This window comes from Apodemus sylvaticus, chromosome 1, assembly GCF_947179515.1.
Source record: "Apodemus sylvaticus chromosome 1, mApoSyl1.1, whole genome shotgun sequence".
Lineage (NCBI taxonomy): Eukaryota > Metazoa > Chordata > Mammalia > Rodentia > Muridae > Apodemus > Apodemus sylvaticus.
The window spans coordinates 116,603,650-116,616,542 of record NC_067472.1 but is presented as its reverse complement, the minus strand read 5'-3'; the positions used below and the strand labels follow the sequence as shown (position 1 = coordinate 116,616,542).

The window sequence follows — 12,893 nt, the reverse complement described above, 5'->3', positions numbered from 1 at the left end:
CATCTTTATGGTCAGTCACCATAAACCCATGAAGTTCCAAATGAAATATGGATATTTGTTCATGAATGATTCTTGATCTGTGTTCTTAACGACTTTACAGCCCAACTAAGAATGATCCTAAGGCCATATGAACCAGTATATAATGTATGGTTTGGATTATCTAGTTTAATAGACACTAGTATTGAGATAATTCATAATGGTAAGGAAGTCTGTGTGTTATTGTTTCTAGATCTTAACCTAGAAAGGGTTTTGGTGTACTTTGGGGAGATGGTCCAGTATAGGTAGGTCATGGCATACAAAGATTTAATGGATCAAGGAGGTAAATCGGTACATGCAAGGCGTGTGGCCAGAGCAAGCTGAGCTCAAAGGGCTTTGCTGGGTGCCTCATCTTCCTTCCTAAGATCACCAAGTTTCCCGTTTGTCTTTCATCCTCCAAGATGCTGAAAGCATTAAAGGTGCCTGGGTCCTTCCAGAACCAAGCAATGGTTCTTAATTATTCTCAGGTTATCCTAAGAGTCTAGTCTGGCCCTTGCCAGTGATTGGATTTAGATATAGATACTGACCCAATTGTGGTCCAAAAATATGTAAGTGATCTGCCAGAGGATTTTTTCACTCCAGGAGAGTAGCTAGATATTTCTAGACATAACTGTCTTGGACATCTAAAATGGCTGCAACAGTCATTTCACAGCCCCGACGAATGCAGCCTCACCATAGAGACTGTAATGTCAGGGGTGGCAAAGTAAAAACATGGACCATCCAGTCTACAGCAACAAATAAGTCCAGGAGGGATATTCCTCTGGACTTCTTGTTATATAAAGTAAATATCCTGTTCTCAGCTAGTTAAATCTAAGGTCCCCTTTCTGAAGGAATGCTTGGATTCCCCCTGACAGGTGGCAGTGGCTCTTACCTCTTTCTACAGAGCATCCAGTGCCTGAGTGCTCTCCTAAGCACTTCACTCAAATGGATCCCACAGTATTTCCTATGGAATGCAGTAATTTGCCTTACTGTATTTGCTATGATAGAAATGTGAACAAAAGCAACTTGGAGAGGAAATGGTTTGCTTCAGCTTACATTTCCAGGTCATGTTAATCCTGAGGTTTGCAAAAAGATAAAATAAACACACAAAACAATTCCACTATTTGAGCCATATTTGAAGGAAGCTTTTAATTAAGTACTGACCAGGATGGGCTTTGATCCACACCCTGGATTTCCCAGCTAAGTGACCCCAAGATGTCTTTTGCAGGGGCTCATAAAGACAGACCCATATAGCCACCATATTTTCCCATAAGGCTTTGTTATTTTCCAAGAACTGCAACACCCAGCATTCCAAGAACTGACCCAGTCCTTAGGAAGGTGGAGCTTATAGGTTAACTTCAGGTCTTTCCTTTTTTTTTTAAGTGCTTTATTTTATTTGTAATTATGGGAATGTGTGTGCCTGGAGTCACAGATCCTCAAGTGAGGCTGAGGCAGGAACAGAAGCAGAGGTCATGGAGGAATGCTATTTACGGCCTTGCTCATCCAGTTTTCTGATGCAGCCCAAGCCTATCTCCCTAGGGATGGCACACCATGTGTGGACTGGTCACTCTAATGCCACAGAGTGGCCATGGTCACAGGCCAGCCTGACTGAGGTAATTCTTCAGTTTGAGTTTCTTTTTTCCCAGACGATCCTGGGTTTGTGTTGACAGAAGAAGCTAACATGATATTTGTCTTCATTTCCTTTTGTGTTGCTATGACAAACTGCAGTGCCAAAAACAACTTAAGAGAGAAGGACTACAGCTCACGATTGTAGTCTCTCATTGTAGGGCCATCACAGTAGCAGACGCTTGAAGCAGTCAGTCATACTGACTACATCCAGAGCAAAGATGGATGGATGCCTGCTAGTAGTATCATACCTCTTTTTAATTTAGCCCAGGGCCCAGCCCCATTCAGGATGGGTCTTTCCAGCTCAATTAACTCATTTAAGAAAATCCCTCATGGGCCAACTTAATCAAGACAATTCCCATTGTGACTCCCTTCCAGGTAATTCTAGATGGTGTCAAGTTCACAATTAAAACCAATCCCCACAGTGTGTAAGGCTATTGATCCTGTCGTCAGGAGGAAGAAAATGTCGTCAGGTTTGCTGTTGAGCAAACCTGAAAAGGCTTAGCCATCAAGTGTCTAGCAGAGTCATGGTTCACTCTAGGCTCCAGAGACTGTGCCCTTATCAGTTCACCATCCTTTCTTACACTTCACTGGTGATCAACTGTCTGTCTTCAGGACAGGAAACTGTCCACTAAGTCAGTCCTGAATAGAAAATATTACAAGATCACTTCTGTTGCCAGGATTGGGAAAGTAAGAATGGACATATAGATAGGGAGGGGGGAATTTGGATAGAGCATTTCAAGGGTGGTGATAGACACTAGGGTAAAGGAACACTAAATAAATATTTCTTGGGGATTTTTCTCAGAGAATCCAAGGGGAACTCCCTGACACATAAAACCAAAGAGCTTAAGAACATCACTGGTGTGAGAGGGAACTCCAGAAACTGAGGTCACTGAGAACCTAGGGGTCTGTAGTATGCAGAAGTGAGCATGGTCAGACTGTGGACTAATTATCTTTGAATCCCTCAACAGCCCTGAAAATTCTGAATATATTATGCTGCCAAGATCAGAGACTCAAAAGTAGTGGGAGGCTTGCCCAAGACTATGTGCAAAGTTGCAATACAAAAGCCTGTAGTGGTGCTTTCCCAAGGCCTCTCTTTCCATTCGTTTTTAAACTCCCATTAGACCTAGATTGCTAAAATGCAGCATTTCTGAATCATGTGTGTTCTTGATATGGTCAACTCCCTCTATCCCTAACAACAGCAAAACAAACACATTCCTAGAACAAGTATCTACAGGAGTCCATGTGTATGCATTTCAGGCTGCTGTCCCTTACAATGAGACAGGAGTAGGGTAGAGCTGTGAATTACAGTGTCAGGTTAAGGTGCTTGGTTATACAGCCTCACAAGGAAAGCCCAGGGGTCTTCACACCTGTACAGAAAGAGCCTTTCAGGCACATAGCAAGAATACCGTAAGTACTTCACAGGCCCTCTGCTCTCACACTGAATTGGAATCAGAATATGTAACAGCCCTTACATTTTAAGATCCACCTTCAGCCAACATAAACCTCACCTATGTGCCCCCTGCAGCCCATTCCAAACACTGTCAAACAACTTTCTTCTGGGGGGAGGGGGATCCAAGAGAGGGTGTGGAATCAGCCTCCTAGGGGGCTAATCGGAGACCAAGGTCTCACCAGGAAGCAAGCAGTAAGGGGGACCCTGCCTATGAACAGATTGGTTGGAATTAATTAGCTCTTACAAGCCCCTTGCACTCGGCATTTCTGTGACTTCACATCACTGCATAGTATACAATGGCAGAATCACAGATCTATAGATTAATCAGCTCAAACTAAGAGAGTCAGTGACTCTCTGATTACCAATGGTGCAAGTCGTGTTTATTCTTTGTAAAGACATGATTGTTCTTTTATTAGCATAACATTTTTATTGATTCTCTGGGATTTTCATATCATGCACCCCAATTACACTCATTTCTCAGGACTTCTGTGTCTACCCCCAACCCTTCTGAGCTCATACCTCCCCCCCCCAAAAAAAGTAAAAATAAAAATAAGAATATATGTATATTTTTAAAGTCCAGTTTGTGTTATCTCTACACTCACTGGGGCATGGTCGAACTCTCAGTAGCCTGCCCCTTAAACAGAGCTGAGTCCTTCCCCTCCTGTACCCCTGCCAGAAGACATCAGTTGTAGAGAACTAGACCTCAGCATGCTACCACACTCCTTAAGAGTTCTCTTGGGTGGCTTCCTTCTAATCTGCAACTCTGGGGGTTGAGTGGGGCAGAGGGTAGGGGTAGTCACTGACACTTTTCAAGTCCCTTCTCAACTATGTGTCTGCAGATCAAAACCAAAGTAGCCTCCTCTTCTTCACAGTCAACAGAACCATGGGTCATGGCCTCCATAAGGTTTCTGGTGACAGCACAGACCTTGAACACAACGCCTGTTGGCCTGAAGCCATGCAATAGGACCGTGGACCTAGAGAAGGCCCATGGAAGCATCTTGATATCATCCACACGGCCTCAGGCTCTAGCACAGGCCACTCAAATATGAACCCCACCAAGTAGCATGATCCACAGACACTCACATGGCCTTCAGTGGCAAGGTGTAAACACAGGCCACGGGCCACAGACATCAACACAGACCTTGGCAGCAGTAAGACCATAGATCCAAACATGGCCCTCAGAGGTAGCAGTGCAGGCTGCCTGAACTGATATGGCTCCCAGCAACAGCTGGCCCACAGACATCCACGTGGCTTCAGGCCAACAGCCCAGACACAGACTCCCTTCCATTCTTATTCTAAATGGTTTCTCCCCTCCATTGAACAGAGTCAGACACTACCTATGAATTTTAAACATTTCATATATGTGTGTGTATACATATATACACATACATACACACATACATACATATACATATACACACACATACACGCTCACACTTTCACATTATTAATTTTATATTATTGTGTTAGGAAATATAGCAGGCCCATTCATTTGTTTCTTTAGGCTTGTTTAATTTATAAATTATTTCACTAATTCCTAAACTCTCTATGGAAACACTTGAGATATTCACTTCAGTGAGTGGAACAGACAAAAATCTCATTCTCATAGAAAATATATTCATTTACCCTCCCATTCAATTTCATCATAATAGACATTAAAGAAAGAAAAAATACAAAGATGGAGACAGAACTCTCTGTGTGCAGTGCAGAGAAGGATAGCACTGGTCTGTAGTGAGCCACTAGGTTATGATATAATGGTTGCTACAGCAGAAAAATATCAGAGGGCACTGTGCACAGACTCAGAACAGGCATCAAAGCAGGCATTCTGCACAGGAGCTGGGACGATGGACACTGAGGTGCTGGTAGCAGGTGGATTTCAAAGTAAGCAGAGATTTGTCTTGAAAAGAGAAGAGGGGGCATTGGGCATAGAAAACTTCTGTGAGTTTTCATCAGTTAATAAGATATATGGTAGAAGGCAAGATTAAAAGAAAATACAACATGCTAGCCAAGGTTGCTGGTTTGGAGGGGGATAAAAGAACTTATTATTGATCACCTAGTAATCAAACCCTGCTTTAGTTTTGCTTTTAAACTTAGGCTTAAATAGAAAATAGTCATGGTATTCCCCAAGTCTTCCCATGAGGGGACAGCAGTGGAGTGGGCTAGAGCTTGGGTCAGCTCCCTGAGGTTTTGTGCTGTCCCCAAACAGTGTTTATAGTGTACATGCTGCAAACAGCAGGATGGGCTGGGGCTCATTTTCAAATAGAGACTCTTGGGCTCCTCTTCTGATACAATGGATCTGGATTTTGAAAGAGGAGACTGGAGTGTGCAATTTTCTATAAGTTGCTTCTTAGGAAATTTTAAAATAGGCTTGGGTCATTTACTGTCAAGAAGAACCTTGTTGGCTTGATTATAAAAATTTGTTGTTTATCTTCATCATTCTAAACAGACTCCTTTCTGTTTTTCTTCTATAATTCCTTGATTTTAAACTCTTTATACTTTCTTTGACTAGAGAAATCGCCCCTCCCCCATTCCTCACTCTGGGACACCCCCACATCATTCCTTATTGAATCCGACGGGGGTCATTCCAGTTCCATCTATTCTTCCAATAAGTAAAAAGGTCACCATGACAACTTCACATCTATGCGTTGTGCTTGGCTGCACATGAGAGGCACTGATTGGCTCCCCCGGGGTCCATCCTGTACTGGGAGACAAGGGCAATTTCTTGAAGCTCATTTGTGATAAGCACTGGACATTGTTACTAGCCCTCCAAAACCAAAGGTTCAGGACACATGGGTCATGATCTCATTCCACTCTAGCTGTTTATTTCTCTACAATTGATAGACCTAGATTTGAGAATCACATTATTTTGCAAACAATAAAGAAAGTCTATTATTAATTATCCTCGTAACATAGAAAGTCTCTGTGGTTACTGTAATGTCCTTTTCCTAGTGCTTGAATATAACCAAATTGAGGAAATACTTAGAGAAAGTTTACTGTGTCCTGTGTAAATATTCTTGCTGAAATTTCTTAAATGAATCAAGTCAAAGTTTACATTAATGTTAAGCAAAATTAAGTCTGCATTATTCAAAGTTAGTTATAGCTCTTTGTATTTAAGGAGTCATTCATAACAGTGACTCACACCTCTACGTTTCTATCAGAAATGATCAGAAAAAGAAGATTCCACATACCTTCCATCTACTCATCCCTCCTTCCTATGGGCAGGGGAGATGCTGATACTTACCTGTTAGCAAACAAATATGGCTGCCCTCTGTTGGAATTCTAGGTTCCATTTATAGAAACAGTTCTAAGTGGCAAATAGGAAGCTATAAATCCTAGATCTGGTCTCAGTTCTCTACTTTTATTATTTGTACAGCTTTGAGAGGGGTCGTTGTTAGGATTCTGTCTAAGCTCCACCTCACAGTTACCTGGCAACAGCCAGGTAGGCCTGGCCTACTATAAAAAGGGCTGCTCAGCCCCTCCTCTCTCTCACCTTTCTTACATCTCTTGCCTCTCTTTTTCTCACTCTCAGCCTCTCTCTCTTTTGCCCCCTCTTGGGCTCCCCTCCCCTCCCCCCTCTCTCCACCTGGTCATGGCCAGCCTCTGCTTCTCTACTCTCTCCCTCTCTCTGCCTTTCTCTGCCTCTACTTCTCTTAACTCCCATCCCATGCTCTGAATAAACTCTATTCTATACTATACCTGCGTGTGTCTGGTCCCTCAAGGAGGGATGCCCCGGCATGGGCCCGCTGAGGCACCCCCTTCCCCCACATTGCCGCAGACCATATTCTCTTAACCTCTTATGATCACAACAGTCATTTAGCCTCTTCAAGTCTCTATTTTTTTGTGTTTATCATATGGTAGAATTAAATGAATGAATACAGTTTCTATGAGAATAAGGTTTTGTCTGTTCCACTCACTGAAATGAATATCTCAAGTGTTTACATAGAGGGCTTAGTAAACAATTATTGAAGTAATTTATAAATTAAATGAGCCTAAAGAAACAAATGAAAAATGTAATTTTTCATAGTAGCCTCCTAAGCAGATGAAAATTAGAATGACATTTGATATTTTCCAGAGATGAGTCTGAAAGTTAGCTGTGTAGACCTAAGATATTCTAACAGAAAAAAAAAGTAATTCCAATTTGGGGGTGATAATATTAAGCCTTCTTGATTAATTGATTCCTTTCTCAACATATAATAACTTTTGACTTATAGTCTACTTTTCCTGATGTAAGTATAAATACCACCCCTTTTTGATTTTCATTTACATGGAACAGGTTTTTATATTCTCTCACTTTCGGCTTGTTTCCTTAAAAGTACTGTGAGTCTCTTGTAGGAAGTATATATCTGATGTCTTTATTCTTATCCATTCAGCAATTCTATAATTTTTTGGTTAACAAACTTACTCCATTTCCATTTAAAAATAACTGTCAATGGGTCAGGACTACTACCGTTTTGCTCAAAGGGCATTGGCCGGTCTGATCTGAGTGCTCCGGGGTTTCCTCCTTTAATGATATTTATAGTTTCAAGGCTAAACTTGGTCAAAAGAACAAACTGGGTCAAATATGTCCTTCCTGATCAGCCCCATCAGATGAGTGGGGTTCTTAAAACAATAGTTCCAGGCACTTTGCTGTCTCTTACATTTGCTTCTGATGAGTAAGGTCTTTAGGACTTGAGTGTATGTCTTCTCAGTGAACTTTTTTTTTATTCGATATAATTTATTTACATTTCAAATGATTTCCCCTTTTCCAGCCCCCCCACTCCCCGAAAGTCCCGCAAGCCCCCTTCTCTTCCCCTGTCCTCCCACCCACCCCTTCCCACTTCCCCGTTCTGGTTTTGCTGAATACTGTTTCATTGAGTCTTTCCAGAACCAGGGGCCACTCCTCCTTTCTTCTTGTACCTCATTTGATGTGTGGATTATGTTTTGGGTATTCCAGTTTTCTAGGTTAATATCCACTTATTAGTGAGTGCATACCATGATTCACCTTTTGAGTCTGGGTTACCTCACTTAGTATGATATTCTCTAGCTCCATCCATTTGCCTAAGAATTTCATGAATTCATTGTTTCTAATGGCTGAATAGTACTCCATTGTGTAGATATACCACATTTTTTGCATCCACTCTTCTGTTGAGGGATACCTGGGTTCTTTCCAGCATCTGGCAATTACAAATAGGGCTGCTATGAACATAGTAGAACATGTATCCTTATTACATGGTGGGGAGTCTTCTGGGTATATGCCCAGGAATGGTATAGCAGGATCTTCTGGAAGTAAGGTGCCCAGTTTTCGGAGGAACCGCCAGACTGATTTCCAGAGTGGTTGTACCAATTTGCAACCCCACCAGCAGTGGGGGAGTGTTCCTCTTTCTCCACAACCTCTCCAACACCTGCTGTCTCCTGAATTTTTAATCTTAGCCATTCTGACTGGTGTAAGATGAAATCTTAGGGTTGTTTTGATTTGCATTTCCCTAATGACTAATGAAGTTGAGCATTTTTTAAGATGCTTCTCCGCCATCTGAAGTTCTTCAGGTGAGAATTCTTTGTTTAACTCTGTACCCCATTTTTTAATAGGGTTGTTTGGTTTTCTGGAGTCTAACTTCTTGAGTTCTTTATATATATTGGATATTAGCCCTCTATCTGATGTAGGATTGGTGAAGATCTTTTCCCAATTTGTTGGTTGCCGATTTGTCCTCTTGATGGTGTCCTTTGCCTTACAGAACTCAGTGAACTTTTGTCCTCTTGAAACTGTGTTCCTCTCTCTCTTATTAAATTCCAGATTTCATGACTAATTTGCAGTGACAGTCCCAGAAATGCTTGTATGATAAATGAAAGAGGGTAGGGGCTTCCGCTTACAAATTGCTTCAAGATAAGCCTCCAACGCCTACCTTTACAATTGTCTCATAAATTCTAGCACGAAATGGCTTTGGGCTTTTATAGCCTTTGCGTGGGGGCCTGCTGTTACAGGGTGTCTCCACAGGCTGGTGAGTGCCGGGAAGCTGCAGAGATTTATGACTGAGTGGGGAAAGGTATGTGTGAATACTTCTTCAACTTGGTTTGCAAAAGCAAGCAGAGAGGATGTTTTTCTCCATCTTGCAAACAAATGACTCACTGGCTGCATCTGAGTCAGGAGGACAGTGATGCCGGAATCACGGGTTGATGAGTATTTGCTTCGGATATCAAAAGTTGGATGTAGAATACTTTTCAAAAACCTTGCTTCCCAGAGACTGGATTAGCCAGTGTAAGGAGGCAGCAATAAGTTTATTTTATAAAGTGGAGGCATGTGTGAGCCTTTGCCACGTTCATAGCCAGGAAAGAAAGCAAACGGTATAAAGTGTGACTTCTCAGAAGAAAGGGGGCCTGGGATCGGTGATTGTTGTTTCTGGAAGAGTCAATATTACGATAGAAAAAGAAACTCTTTTGTGCCCACTCTCTCTGGGTTCCTTGGCATATTTTAGTATTTCAAGTAATGGTTGAAACCACATTAACCTTCTCTGGTCTAATTGGAATCACCTGTGAGCAGCAGAGTTGGCGCTGTCGGATTCCACGTCATTTTCTATGTGGACTCCAGAGTCTGTCATCTGTGTGGTCCCTCTCTCCCGACCACAGAGGAGGCACATGGTGTGACAGACATACAGGACAGCCTTCACCTCAGCCTTTACTGGCTTCCCTCTGTGTTCAGGCGTTTTAAGGTAGCCTGCGCCTGTTCAGTTCACAGACCTCCTCGACCTCCTCAGACCCTTCTTATTCAAAGAACTTGCACAGAGACATTCCTCCTCAACCCGAGGAATTCCGCTCAGCAAATTCCTGCTGCCAAATCCATCTCATAATCAACAAAGAGGTTAGAGCAATATATTACACTTGCAACATCCAGGGAGGCCAAAAATGAATAAAATCAAAACAAAAAACCCCAAGCTTCTTAAATCTTTTTTTCTTCTGTCAAAAGGCTGTAATCTAGACAGCAACAAGATACAGGAGGCAGAGGGGCTCCTCGCCTGCTTTTCTGTATGACTCTGACTCCTTTTTGTTCATTTAGGTGTGAGTGTGTGGGGATGACGGTGCATGTGTGTTTGTGTGCACATGTGTGCCTGTATTCATGCATAGATGCATGTGTGCATGTGTGTGTGTTTGTGTGTGTTTATGTGTTTGTTTGTATATACATAAACCTGCATGCATGCATGCAAGCATGCATGAGTGAATGCACATGTGTGGCTGCATGTATGTGTGTTTGAATGTATGTGTGTGTGTGTTTGCATGCACATGTGCCTGTGTGTGTGCCTCCATGTATGTGTGCATGCAGTGTGTGTGTGTGTGTGTGTGTGTTTGGGTACATGTAGATGACAAATGTTGAGGCTGAGTGTTTTCCTCAGTTGTTCTGTCTTCCCCAGTTGTTCTTTACCTGAGCTCAGCTCTTCAGTCAGTCACGCAGCTGTCAGGCAAGGCTTGAGGAGCCGTTTGTCTCTGCACTGAGGTTGCCATGTGCACGGCATGGCAGCTTCTCCAGAAGTTAGTGCTGGGATCCATATCGGGACCTCATGTTCACGCAGCAAACACTAAGGAAAAGCAAAAATAATTCTATGGTTGGGGTCACCACAGCACAAGGAACTGTATTAAAGGGTCACAGCATTAAGAAGAGTGAGAACCAGTCATTGCTCTAGAACAACAACAAACATCTTAATCATCGAGACATATTTCCAGCCCCTTATTATTTGGATCTTAATAACTATATGAGAAAGAATTCAAACAATACAGCCAAAAGAATGAGCTAAAAAAAAAAAAAAGGTGGGGGCGGGATTGGCAAGACATGTCAGTGGGTAAAGGTGCTGACTGCAAAAGCCTGGCAATCTAAGTTTGAGCCCCAGAACGCACACAAGAGAAAACAGACTCCATAAAAGTTGTCCTGTGACCTCCACATGAGCACCACCACCCCCAATGATAATAAAAATTGAAACAACAACAACAACAACAAAAAAAAAAAACCTTGAGTTTCTTTAGGTGGCATCCAGTAAATGTTTGTAATGCACTCAATCTGCAGATCAGCAAGTTTTCCAGAGTGAAAAGGAAAACAAATAGTAATTGTATCAAGACACATGGAAACCAGAATATGCAGTCTCCCCATCTTTGAGCGGAGACAGGAAATTCAATGTCTCTGGAGGGGATATGACCTCTATTCTTCCTACAAGCATGTCTAGCCCAACTTGAAACTTACCAAGAAGCTGGGTTGTTATGCTGCTGTGCTGATGTGCATGGATATCTTTAATTGAATAAGGTGGATTTAGTGACTCCAGCCTCATTCTAGTGATGAACAATCCAGGTTGCACTGGATCTGGGGTTAAAATCCAAGTTTGTCTGACTTCAAATCCAAGTTATTACAACCGATCCAGGGACCTTTGTGAGCCCTGATAGATTGCAGACAGTTAACCATAGGGTTTTAGTAGTCATTTGATCTACTGCTTTCAGTTTGCAGATGGGGAAACAGATTGAGAAAGGTCCAATAATCTCACAAGTCCGTGGCTGGTGGAAAATCTCTCCTGCCCTGTCTTTACAGCCCCACTCCCACATTCAAGGAAGGAGAAAAAGAGATCGACCACCTAATGAAATACCTAATGTGTTTCTACAGTTGCATAAGTCCACACCCATGGGAATCACTGGAAGGGGATTTTGTAATGCTGCTTTAGGTGGCATCCAGTAAATGTTTGTAATGCTGAATCTACTTTAGGAAACCTATCCTACAGCAGCCAGGAGGAGAGACAGAAAAGAGATGGCCAATGGGCTTTCTCACTCTGAGATATAGCTCTTTTATTATTCTATGCTTATCTTTAATCCTCCAATAATGACTTTGTTATATACTCTATTATGTGATTTTTTTTCCTGATCCTAAATCAGACTGCCCTCTGGACCAGAGACAGATACATTTGTCCTTGTGTCCCATGTGCCCAGTATTATGTTTCCCACAAACCATACTATGTGAAGCCATGCCGGCCAAAGATAACGATTAACATTAAGTGTGTGAGTTCAAGATAATCGCTACCCTCTCCGAGGTCCAGTCTCTGGTGTCACTTAGATAAAAAAAAAATCATTGCCTGTAGCTTTAAGCCTCACACCAAAAACAAGTTCACTCACTGTTCACTGTCATCTAAGAAGGTCAGAAGGAAAGGGGCCCTCCATTGGGTGGGGATGGGAACACACCCATCTACTTCCTTTGTAAAGTCCCACCTCAGAGGGGAGTGGACTCCAAACAGGATGGGCAGGCCAGGGTCCAGGAAATAAGCTTTGGTGCTTCAGTGTACTTAAATAATCAAACTGTTCCTCAAGAGTGAAAGTACAACCAACAATGGGGTGTGAGTGACCCCCCACTGACACCTGCCCAGTCTGTTGGCACCCTGTCTCCCACATGGGTCTTCCTTTCCCTTCACACTCTGTAGATATCTGGCCTGCAGAGCCCCAAAGGGTTCCAGGTTTGCAGATCCCTTTCCTAGTGTCTTAGATTGTTTCTCCTGCATGCAGCTGATTTTAACAAAGTGCTAGTGGGTTTTAAAAATAGCTTCTTGTGGGTTTTTCAGAGGACAGGCTGCCTTCTAGCCAAAAATGTGTGGAATGGTGGTTTTCTGTCAACAATAAGTCTTTGTTATGGAATTGAAAGTGCAGGTCCCTCCTCCTGAGCCCACTGCAGAGGTTTGCCTAATGCAATTGACCCTGTTTTAATTAAGTCTTCCTTTTGTGTTGGACTTGGTGCCAAGAAGTCTAAATGAATGCTATGGATTTCAATGGGTTTTGTTGTTTGGGGGTTGTCATTTATTTCCAAGTC

The 12,893-nt window shown here is 42.5% G+C and overlaps 1 protein-coding gene and 1 long non-coding RNA gene across 3 annotated transcripts in view; one reads left to right on the top strand and one right to left on the bottom strand.

Annotated features, from left to right (window-relative positions):
• The window catches only part of Me3 (malic enzyme 3), a 198,511-nt gene that overhangs the window by 105,885 nt on the left and 79,733 nt on the right, over positions 1-12,893 (top strand). The window lies entirely within an intron of this gene.
• Positions 1-12,893, bottom strand: part of LOC127666273 (uncharacterized) — a 103,219-nt gene that overhangs the window by 24,949 nt on the left and 65,377 nt on the right. Inside the window, exon 2 of the long non-coding RNA XR_007973585.1 lies at positions 10,485-10,638. This is a non-coding gene — a long non-coding RNA (uncharacterized LOC127666273). The remainder of the gene's footprint in view (positions 1-10,484; positions 10,639-12,893) is intronic.